At 43.8% G+C, this 11,935-nt stretch overlaps 1 pseudogene; it reads right to left on the reverse strand.

Annotated features, from left to right (window-relative positions):
• Positions 1-264: 264 nt before the first annotated feature.
• LOC147095668 (class I histocompatibility antigen, F10 alpha chain-like) lies at positions 265-11,723 on the reverse strand (annotated as a pseudogene).
• Positions 11,724-11,935: the final 212 nt, after the last annotated feature.

The raw sequence follows: 11,935 nt of genomic DNA on the forward strand, positions 1-11,935 counted from the left end.
GAGGGCCAATCTGCCCTCTCAGGTGGATGTAAAAATCCCTGTGCGCAACTTGGCTGCCTCGTTTCCTACATTGCAACAGTGACTACACTTATAAAGATAGCACTTCATTGGCTGTAAAGCGCTATGGGACGTCCTGAGGTCGTGAAATGCACGCGATATAAATGCAAGTTTTTCTTTTTCTTTCTTCATAACAAAAGAATTTCTGCAAAGCCGCTGTGTCATACTTTTACAAACAAGTGTGTAACCTTATTCCCTCGCCTTACCTCATGGTTTTCTCCTCCACATATAGGTTACAACTATAACAGAAGCCAACGATACCAGTACACACACGACAATCAGCCCACATGCTTGTCTTTCTCTACTGTTCCATCTGAAAATTATTAGCAAGGGTTGTATAATTTCCTCCCCTTGTCCAGTCTCTTCCAAGCTACATCCGCGACTCTTCCAATGCCCTCCGCCACTTTAACATTTTCCAGTAACATGACCCCAACCGCCTCCTTTTCACTATGGATGTACAATGCCTCTACACCTCCATCCCCCACCAGGATGGCCTGAGGACGCTCTGTCTCTTCCTTGAACAGAGGCCCAACCAGTCCCCATCCACCACAATCCTCCTCCACCTGGCTGAACTTGTTCTCACATTGAACAACTTCTCCTTTGACTCCACTCATTTCCTCTAAATCAAAGGTGTTGCTATGGGAACACGCATGGGTCCTAGCTATGCCTGCCTGTTCGTGGGATATGTGGACCACTCTTTGTTCCAGTCCTACTCAGGTCCCCTCCCTCACCTGTTGTTCTGGTAGATTGATGACTGTATTGGTGCCGTTTCCTGCTCTCGCCCTGAACTAGATAATTTCATTCACTTTGCTTCCAATTTCCACCCTTCCCTCACCTTACCATGGTCCATCTCTGACACGTCCCTTCCTTTCCTCGACTTCTCCATCTCCATTTCTGGGGATAGGTTATTGAAAAATATTCACTACAAGCCCACTGACTCCCACAGCTACCTGGACTACACTTCCTCCCACCCGCCTCCTGTAAGGACTCTATTCCATTCTCCCAGTTTCTTCCTCTCCGCCGCATCTGCTCCAACGAAGTCACCTTCCATACCAGTGCTTCCGAAATGTTGTCCTTTTTCCTCAACCAAGGATTCCCCTTTACAGTGATTCACACGGCCCTCTACCGTATCCATTCTATCTCCTGCACTTCTGCCCTCAACCCTGCTCCTTCCTCCCGGTACCATGATAGGGTTCCCCTTGTCCTCACCTTTCACCACACCAGCCTCCACATTCAACGGATCATCCTCCGCCATTTCCGCCATGTCCAGCTTGATCCCACCACCAAACACATCTTCCTCTCACTTCCCCTTTCAGCATTCCGTAGGGACCGCTGCCTCTGCTACACTCTAGCCCAGTCCTCTATCACCCCTAGCACACCTTCCCCTTCACCCGGCACCTTCCCGTGCAAGCACAGGAGAAGCAACACCTGCGCTTTTACCTCCCCCCTTCCCACTGTCCAGGGCCCCAAACACCCCTTCCAGGTGATACAGCGAGTTACATGTTCTTCTTACAATTTACTATACTGTATTCATTGCTCACGATGTGGTCTCCTCTACATTGGGGAGACCAAATGCAGATTGGGTGACCGCTTTGCGGAACTCCTCTGTTCAGTGCGTAAGTGGATCCCTGAGCTTCCAGTCGCTTGTCACTTTAATTCACCACTACACTCCCACTCAGACCTCACCATCCTCGGCCTCTTGCATTCTACATGGAAGCTCAGTGTAAGCATGAGGAACAGCAACTCATCTTTCGATTAGGCAATTTACAGCCCTCTGGACTCAACATAAAGTTCAACAATTTCAGATCATAACCTCGGCCCCTATCATATATACATAAATTTGTTATCCGCACTTTTTGTTTGTGCCTTATGTTCTTCTCTCCCACATGGCAGCTGTCTTTCATTCTGCCAGCGAAATTCACACTTCATCTAGAGCCATCCTTTGTTTCCTAACCTGTCCCATTACCATCTCCTTCTGCCTTGAATATCTCTGAATGTCTCTTTAATTCTCCTGCCTTTTTCCCTATCACAGATCTTCCCTTTTGTTCTTTCATCCCCTCCCCATTTCCCAGCCCCTAATCTTGCTTTAAAATGTGTTGTCATTTCATGCTTTTTTCCAGTTCTGACGAAAGGTCATCGACCAGAAACGTTAAATCTGTTTCTCTCTTCACAGATGCTGCCTGACCTGCTGAGTGTCTCCAGCATTTTCTATTATTATTTCAGATTTCCAGCATCTGCAGTATTTTCTTTTTGTATAATTATATGTGCAGATTGAGAGTTTTATATATAATCTGTGGAAACCTATGGGCCTGCTCAAGGTAAGTAGGATGATGCACTGTTTTCTATGGACAGTATCCCCACACCGTATAGTGCACAATATATTAATTCATTCAGGTGGAGCCAGGTTTCCTTAAAACCACAAAGTTCACTTTTTGTGAAAAAACACATGTTGTAGGCAACGAGAGGTGTGCTGGCTGTAAAGGTGACTTGGGGCTGATGCGGGAAGTAGCAATAGCTGTGAAGAGTGAAGCATGGTTTCTAGACTGATCGGGGCTGGGCCAGCAATATGGATGTGCTGCTGGGAGGCCAATGGAAAAGGTTTGTGGTCGTGGTGCCCAGCGAGGCAGGGGGAAGCTAACTTTATGCTTCTGCCACAACCCCCCATGGATCGCTGGGTGACGGAGCCAGGTAAGAATGTGGCAGAGGCCTGTGTCTGCGGGCCTGGTGAATGGGGCAATATGAGGGGTAAGTAATGGCAGTTAAATAGATGATGTCGTTTTGCGAGCTCCCAGGGCTGGGGAATCGAGCTTCTGACCGTCCCCACAGCTCCGTGTGATGGGAGCAGGGTCAAGCTGCAAGGCTGCCGCTCATGTGACTTGTAAGTAAGCAAGCTATCTACATAAAAGTTTACATTTAATTCAGATAGTTAAATGTTTACCTTCTTTTACTTAACGATAGCAACATAGCTGCTTTCTCCAAAACCCTGACTGCTCCGCAGTGACTCTCAATGGCCAGAGTCTATAACTGCATACAGACTCCGTTCCTTTATTGCGAACTCGCAATATACTGCAAGGGCAGCTTTGTGGTATCGTTCAACAATAGGTGGCACCCTATCATTTTCAATCTGTCACCTAATGTAATGTTAGATTGGGGCAGCAGCTTTGGAACCTTGACCACACTCATCATTTTCAAAATATTCAGATAGAAATCGCGAGATAGATAGATATAGAGATAGAAACCCAGATAGAGAGAAAGAGAGAGGGAGGGAGGAAGGGAGAGACAGACAGAGAGATGGACAGACAGACAGACAAAGAGACAGAGAGAGACAGAGAGACAGACAAACAGTCAGACAGACAGCGAGAGAAACAGACAGCGAGACAGACAGACAGAGAGACAGACTGAGAAAGAGAGAGAGTCAGAGAGAGAGAGTAAAGCAGAAAGAGAGACAGACAGAGAGACAGACAAAGAGACAAACAGAGAGACAGACAGAGAGACACAGAGAGAGAGACAGATATGATAATATGAAATGATGAATATTCAGCTTATCAAACTGACATTATTGAACCAATTGACTAATTAAAGGGATTGTGTTAAACAACTGGGTCCTGCACAGGTTGGGCCACAACATCTGGAAATTGCCCTCAGCAAAGGATCAGCGCAGTATCCAGTCAGAAATATATTTCCAGATAATAAACATAATCCTACCTCTACCCCTGAAGGAGGCACCATTCCATGGAGAGACCTGAATGAGCAGCACCGTTATTTTTTGAACAATTTGTGGTAGATTGACACCGTGCCACTCAGGTGTGAACCTGCTGCTGTGGATCAGTCACCTGTCATAGAAACTGCCCGCTTTTCATTCCCACTGGAGGCAACTCCTGTTTTACACCTGGGCAGCAGGTTGGAAATCTACCCCGCTGTGACTAAACCAATAGCAGGAGGGTCCCCTGGAGACATTTGGTGACCCTATTATTCACCAACAGCAATGCCTAGGCTGATTTCCTGGAGATCCCACCCAGCTATCCCAACCTCCAATTTTGCTGCAGAATCTTGCTTTCTGGGCCAAGCCCACCGTGCCCACCTTCCCTGCCTGCAGCCCCCAGTGAAGCTCAGCACAACCACGCCTCCGTAGCCCAGTCTCAGACTCACCCTTGCCGCCAGGCCACATTATTTTATCATCCCTCCCCCACTGCATTACATTTTAATGACATTCCTCACAACACTTCCCCTCACCTCCTCTAATATCCCAAAGTGACCCGTCCACTCATTCCCCACCAGAACAAAGAGACAAGAGAAACAAATGCACACTGAGGCTAAGGGGGAAATAGCTCAGCACAGAGCAAAAGTTCCAGCTCAGAAACCGAGCAGCCCCATCACCACATTGAAAAGGAACAACAATGAAGTAACAGCAAGTCGGGCAAATAAAGAGTCTGATGTCTGAAAGTGGATGGTGAATGTAGATGAATCCATTCTCTAACCCAGATAGTCTGTGAACAGGGATTCATTTGCTATCTAACTCTGAGACTGTGCGGTGTTTGTGGGGTGTGGGTGCAGAATGGAGATAGACAGTAAGAAACAATGGGAAAGATATATAGAGAAAGCGAGTGTGTGAGAAGCACACAAGGTGGGTGGGTGCAAATTATGGAAGTCAGAAGATAACAGAAATGGACTAAAAGGGAGAGAAAGAATGAGGAATAGTCACAGACAGTCTGATGTACAGAGATAACAAAAGTGTTGTCTGATCTATAAAGTAACAGAGAGAAAGATCAAGACAGAGAAAAGTGACGGCCAAGAAATGACAGTTACTGTGAGTGGAAGATTTCAATTTTCCTGTTCTTGTCCATCAGCAACAGCACAGAAGAACAATAATTACAAATAAAAATCACCAGGACAGAGAATTTCCAGTTCATTTCTAGAGGAATAGAATAGAAAAGCAGGGTGGTAATGTGCAATTTGGTTCAGTCATTCATTTCATTGATCGCTTTCTGCTCTCTTTCTCTGTATGGGTCAGTGTTGGATTGTTCAGTATCGCTGCTCATGTCCTTACCCCAGGAGACTGTCTTCTCACCCGGCAAGCTGCTGCACTCAATATGACAGGAGTATTGTTTCCCATTATACGGATCAAATTCAAGGGTTGTCGTCAGTTGATAGATCCCATCTTCATTGGGTAATAACCCAGTAGATTTGGTCTGCGGGGCATGTTCTCCATTCTTCAACCAGGTCACGCTGATGGACTGCGGGTGAAATCCAGTCACAATGCAATGGAGAAACCAACGATCAGCAGCCCTGGCAATAACTGAGACCTCAGGGGAAACTACATGATAGAACGACAGTTATTTTCAACTTCACTAAAAGTCGCACATATCACAATAGCATGAATGAAGTCATTTTAACTTTTGCCACTCGTGTAAAACAGGTGATATCAGATCAGTCGCCTGTTAAAGGCGAATGGGGAGAGTGTATAACGGAAGCTTATCCAATATCGCCAGTTCTACACTGCCGCCACACTTTAAAATTACCCCCAGGTTGTTCTGAACTTACCTTGTCTGGTTACTGATGCGTTTCCAATTGAATAGTATGTCCTCCATAAATCCACACAGTCCTTCTCTAACAAGCTCTTGAAATAAAGTTTCACCTTTGTATCCTTATCCCATTTCACTTTGAAGGTCTGAGCTACTGGATCATGTACAGTCCAAACAAATTTGTCTATATCAAAACTAAATGTTTATCTTTCATCATAAGCCAACTTCAAAACCCCTACACTAGGATTGCCATCATTCAGCTCACAGCCAAACAGTCCTTGAATGTAGTGAGTACCTAGAACAGTAATTGAATTGTTCAATAGCTACATAATTACGCAACTTTTCACACCAATCTGAGAATTTCAGTTATTGTTTAGTTAATCTTTCCATTACTAACGGTAAAAATGGAGTTTAGTGCCTAAAACAAGGTTCATCACACAGGGACATAGAATTCCCAGCACAGAAAGAGAACAATTGGCACGAAAATTAAGCAGCAGTTGCCTTCTATAATATTCTTGCTATATTAGGTGCTCAGAACTGCATGAACAACCCCAACAGTGTCCTAACCAATGTCTTCTGTAAGTCAACATCAATGTCCCTGATGTTATACTGAATGGCCCATTGAGCAAAATACAGACGAGGTGAAATTGGTCTTTGCCAGTAGTGCGAAATGGACTCATAGCGAATCAGCAGCCCGTTTTACACTCCACCCATTGTGTTTCTATTAACTTCAATGATGTAAAATGGGCTGTCAATTCACCATGACCGATCCAATATCGCGCATTTTACACTGTCACCAAAAGTTAAAATTACCCCTCATGTATGCAACACCACAGGAAATTGAGTAGAATATTTAAAAATCTTACATCTGTGTGCAATTCCAACCCACAAAAGCATAATTCCTGTTGTCGTATTTCTATTACAATTGTGTTAAAAATTCCCTTTAGAAATTCCTACGTCCACCTTTATAAGGAAGCTGTCACCGTAAGCTGGTCATGCTGTAATTACACCCTCCCACCAGTGTTGGCACTGTCGGACTTAGCTTTGCATTTCCCAAAGAGACTGCCGTGCTACAAGCAAATCTACTTCTCTGCTTCCCAAATTGAATAAATGTTGGTATTTAACTATTAGAGGCAGTTTAGAGAAGGTTCACTAGGTGATTCCTGGAATGGAAGTGTTGTCTTATGAGGAAAGGTTGAGCAGGTTGGGCCTATACTCATTGGAGTTTTGAAGAATGAGAGGTAATCTTATTGAAACATATAAGGTTCTGAAGGGTTTGGAACGGGTTGATGCTGAGAGGATGTTTCCCTCGTGGGGGAATCTAGATGGAGGGGGCACAGTCTCAGAATTACGGGTCGCCCATTTAAGACGGAGATGAGGAGGAATTTCTTCTCTCAGAGGTTGTGAATCTTTGGAATTTTTTACTCCAGAGAGCTGTGGAAGCGGAGTCATTGAATATATTCAAGGCGGAGATAGACAGGTTTTTGAGCAACAGGTGAGTCAAGGGTTATGGGGAGCGAGCAGGAAGGTGGAGTTGAGGCCAAAATCGGATCAGCCATGATCTCATTAAATGGCAGAGCAGGCTCGTGAGGCTGAACGGCCTGTTCCTGGTTCTATTTCTTATGTTCTTACTTCCTGGTGTCACATTTTAACCAACTTTTTCCCATTATTAATTCCTCTGAAATCATGTTCCATATGATGAAGGACTTGGATAGAGTGAATAAGGAGGTCGGTAACCAGATGACACAGATTTAAGGTAATTGGAAAAAGTACCAGAGGCGATATGAGGATTTTTTTGACGTGGTGGGTTGTTGTGATCTGGAATGAATTACCTGAGAGGGCGCTGGAAGCAGATTCAATAGTGACTTTCAAAAGGGAATTGAATAAATACTTGAAGGAGAAACGTTGCAGTGCTATGGGGAAATGGCAGGAGAGTGGGTCTAATTGGTTAGCTTTCAATGACTCGGCACAGCCACGATGGGCGAATGGCCTCTTTCTGTGTTGTATTATTCTATGATTCTATATGTCAATATTTGAAATGGGAGTTGCCGATGTAAAGTCAGCATTTTGCATTTGCACCCTCACTCCGGGTGGCGCTGTAATGCCACAGTTTTTTGTTGCCCAACTCTTCAGCCTGGAAAACTCCCGAGTATAAACCAAATCTACTTCTCACATTCACTATTTTCTAGCAATGTTGTTACTTAACTATAAATAAAATGCCAGAATATTAGCCAATGCTGCCAGAATACATGCCAGAATGCATGACATTAAATTGGGGACTGAATTATGTTTGCACAGCAGAGGCTAACATTCCCTTTCCTCCAACCTTGTTACAACGGACTTGTCTCCATGGAGGTAATTTTGACTTTGGGTGAGAGTGTAAAATGGGCGATAGTGGATCGGCCGCCCAATTTGCACCCCACATAATTTCCATATCCATTGAGGTCAACGGAAGTGAAAATCAGATAGGGAGTATCTTGGGTAGTCAGTTCGATATCGCTCATCTTACACTTTTGCCCAAATATAAAATTTAGTCCTAATGAATAGAAAACTGCGAGCAGTGCATGATGCTTTTCTGATAAGACACCTGCAGGATATAAGAGGGCATTGGAGCCTTAAACTTACACATCTACATTACATATAAAATATGTGCTCTCCAATATCACAGAACAAATGCAATGATATGAATAATTATCCTTCAATTTAATATTGGCAACATAATTGAATAAACACAATATTGCCAACATGATTCAATAAATGTGTCCGTTCCAATGTCATTCAATAAATGTGTTACTAATATAATTTATTAAAAGTAATATTACCATGCATGGGGGGGTTAATTTTAAATTGCAGTCATAGGGTAAAGCGGTCAATATCGGGCCAGTGGCCTGTTATAAACCCCACCCATTTGAAAGGGAATCTGAGCAAGGTGTAGAATGGGAAGTCTGTCCAACATTTGCCAGTTTACTTTTTTGCTGGAGTTAAAAATTACCTTAGTAAACATAATATGATTAGTTACATGTAAAATACAAGCAAAATAATTAAAGAAATATAATATTACAAATATCATTAATTAAATGTAACAAAAAAAAATCATTCAATAAACACTGGTGGTGGTGGGAAGAGGCGGATTTTTAACTGTTATCACCAGGTGGATTTTGACCAATGCTGAATCTGCCGCCCACTTTATACTATGTCCGAGCCTGGAGGAGTCTGTGTTCCATGTATATATCGAATATATCGGCATGCTTGTGACCTTCCGCGACCGATGGGCGCCACAGGGACTGGAGTGCATCTTCACCCCTCGGTATCCAAATTTTAATTTAAGTTGTTAAGTTTCCTTTAATGCTCTGCTTTAGTTACGGTTTATTGGTTTATAGTTTGCACCAAAAAAGAACACCTTGTCCGATTTTCAGAAAATCGATTAGGTTTAAAACGACAGCTGATTCACAGGCGCCCATATTTCGCTCGTTTTCAACCTGATCTCATTTTCTTTATCGATCGAGGTGTAAAACAATAGCTGATTCACAGGCGCCTGGGTAGTATCTGGTGATGAATGTGAAATCAACTTAAGCAGGGCTGCTGAACGGCTGGCAGCGGAAAAACCGCCTTTTATACAACCCGTCCATTTTACTGTGAAGTGACTGGAAAGGAAAATCATGCAGCATGTATGAAGGGTGGTCTCGCTGCTACTGTCCATTTTACACCCACCAACACTGAATTTCACCCCCAGTATGATCAATATCATTCATTGGGGTAAATGTTACCTTCCAGAGACGGTGTAAAATGGTTGATATCCAATTAATTCTACATTATACACCTTGCCTTATGTTCATTTGTATTGAAATCAGTGGAAGGGAAAATCAGGCAGGGTATATATCAGGTGGTTCGCTATCACTCATGTTACAGTAGCCCCCAAGTTTAAATGACCCCTGTTGTTCGCTGCATTCATCCAAACGAATACACTCACTTGATGCTTGGTTGTTCTGCTGCAACTGTCTATCAACCTGTCCCTTGATGAGTCCGTGAAAACCAGCTTGAGTGATTGTGTATTCGTCCCAGTAACTCTTCTCAAGTGTTTATGCCATCCATTGCTGTCTTGGAACTGTTATTACCATATTTTTGTCACAATAGTCTATTTCACAGCCATCCAATTGTCCCAGTATACTATACTCCGGCAGATCCGCATTCCCATGGTTCAGGGTGTAGTAATATAGCAGAGAGTGAGACTCTGGGACATAATAAAAAAAATCATTGGCCTATCAAATATTAGAAATGTCAGTTTGCTAAACAGCTTGGGAAAAACAATTTATTCAGAAAAGTGAGAGTTCACTGGATATTTTGCCATCACTCCCGTGTTAAACCATTGCAGAGAAGGCAAAATGAGCCTTAATATTAAATCTTATCCATTACAAGAATATTCCCATTTTCGAAATAAATGAAAAATGTGATGGCTGAAATAAATTACATCAGCTCATCTCATTTCTAAATCGCAACTTTAAGATTTTAGTCCCACGTCTGACCTGGGGATTCTTTGGTGAATCAGTGAGGAAATGCACCCAGATTATGATACAAAGCAATGCAGAATCCACCCCTGGTGTGTGCGCAGTGATCAGCTCCCAGCCTGCTGCTTGTAGCGACTTTAAAATTGACCTCAGATTTATTGAGTGAAAGAGGGGAAAAAGCAGTTTGAATATATGCAAATTGGGGTTCAAGAACGTTATCAAGGCCCTCAACAACATTTCCCTCTCTGCCCACATTGTTACCGCTAGTTCTTGATCCTGCCCTCAAACTGGAACCAATCGGGAAGCAAATATTAAAGGCATCCTCAGTTGGTCTTAAATAAAATGCTGGAATATTTGGGAGACATTTTTCTTCTATTATTTTGTGGGATTCCACTACTTAAACCTTTTAAAATGCTGAATATTTTGAACTGTTAATGGGCTTCTGAGATTCCACTCTGGAATGTAGTGAAGGGTCTAGTGTGATTGGAGGAGAGCCATGGGAAGTGGGGAGGAAAGGATTAATAGCGTAGCGGCTAACTTCCAGTGGTACAAGGCTGTGCAGACTGTAAGAGAGATTTGGGTACCGTGCACTTTATACCCAATGTTGCTGCCATTGGCTTGCTCATCCACCTCTCGCCATTACAGCTGACTAATTTGGCGGGCCTATCATTACCTATTAGAGGAATCGAGGTCCTCAATACCGGAGCTAACTTGCTCCACAAGCGCTTCCACCACTGCGCCAGAGAATCGGAGGACAACAGACCATGTCATGCAACCTGCTGTTCCAGTAAGTTGCTCTCCATTAACCACTCGTGAAAAGTGCACCATCCCTTTAAGGGACTGCAGACTGCCTTTAAATCAAAAGGCCGTGGCGCTCATTTCATGTAACTGAAGCCGGATCACAAAAATGATACTGTCTCCACCACTTTATCTATTGGACGGGCGGAGCATAGGTTTACCAGACCTCCAGAACTATCCCGGACTCTCTAGGAATTAAAGATTCATCGCTTGGACACCGCTGCAAGAAACTCGGGAGAAGAATAACAACAAAACAAGCACAATTATAACAATTTTGAAGCTGGGGACAAAAGGCGGGTTGACTGGGCTGGAGGTCATGTAATGAAAGTTCCTGGAATGAGTCCAACAGACGTTGGCAACACATCGGCCTGATTGACCACACAGATCCCCATCTATGATTGAGGGACATTACTTCAGTCCTGCAGTAACTCTCTGGCATGATTCTTAAGTGTCCAGTGCCACACGAGCCCCTACCGTCACCTCACCATTTTAACCGACACAGGAGCTCACCCAGCGCATCTGCAAGGTCCGAGGCAGTGCAACCCAGACTAAACACGAGGTCAGTCAGTGTAACCCGGACTAAGCAAGAGGGCAGTCGATGTAACCCGGACTAAACAGCGGGGCAGTCATTGTATCCCGGACTAAACAAGGGGCTGTCAGTGTAACCCGGACTAAGCATGGAACAGTCAGTGTAACCCGGACTAAACATGGGTCAAATACGTTGTTCACGATGGTGGTCATTTCGTCCAATAATAAATATAGCCGCACAAGTCCAGGCATTGGACTTACCAAGAACCACCCTTTGAAAAAAGTAAAGTCTCAGTAAAGCAAAGTGGAACATGTTTCAGGGAGTCACTCAGTGAAAACCCTGCACAGCGAGACGGGAAGGTTTTCCAGATATCCAAACCCTTCCCATATTATTCTGTTTATCTCGTTCAGTGAAACTCATTCTATCCAATGAGAAATAATTCACCTCCCAACACTGGGGAGGGAATCTCAGGCTCTAATTCCCAGCATTAGAAACTGCGGGCAGAACTGGATTAGAAAAGAACA

The sequence above is a fragment of the Somniosus microcephalus genome, unplaced genomic scaffold (genome assembly GCF_052327205.1).
Source record: "Somniosus microcephalus isolate GS21.2 unplaced genomic scaffold, FLI_Smic_1.0 unresolved_chr1, whole genome shotgun sequence".
Classification (NCBI taxonomy): Eukaryota; Metazoa; Chordata; class Chondrichthyes; order Squaliformes; family Somniosidae; genus Somniosus; species Somniosus microcephalus.